Below are 200 nucleotides of genomic sequence, written 5' to 3' on the forward strand. Positions count from 1 at the left end.
CATACATACATACATACATACATACATACATACACAAATGATAAGTGTCTACAAGAATGTTAAGTGTCTTATTTACTGTAGTGGGATAACCTGTGAACTTCATTGTCCAAAGAAAATACACCTGAAGATAGAGATAAATAAATATGTTAGACCAAACCAATGTGATGTATGATGACATGACATTGAAGAAACCAGAAGCA

Source organism: Gadus morhua, chromosome 10, assembly GCF_902167405.1.
Source record: "Gadus morhua chromosome 10, gadMor3.0, whole genome shotgun sequence".
Classification (NCBI taxonomy): domain Eukaryota; kingdom Metazoa; phylum Chordata; class Actinopteri; order Gadiformes; family Gadidae; genus Gadus; species Gadus morhua.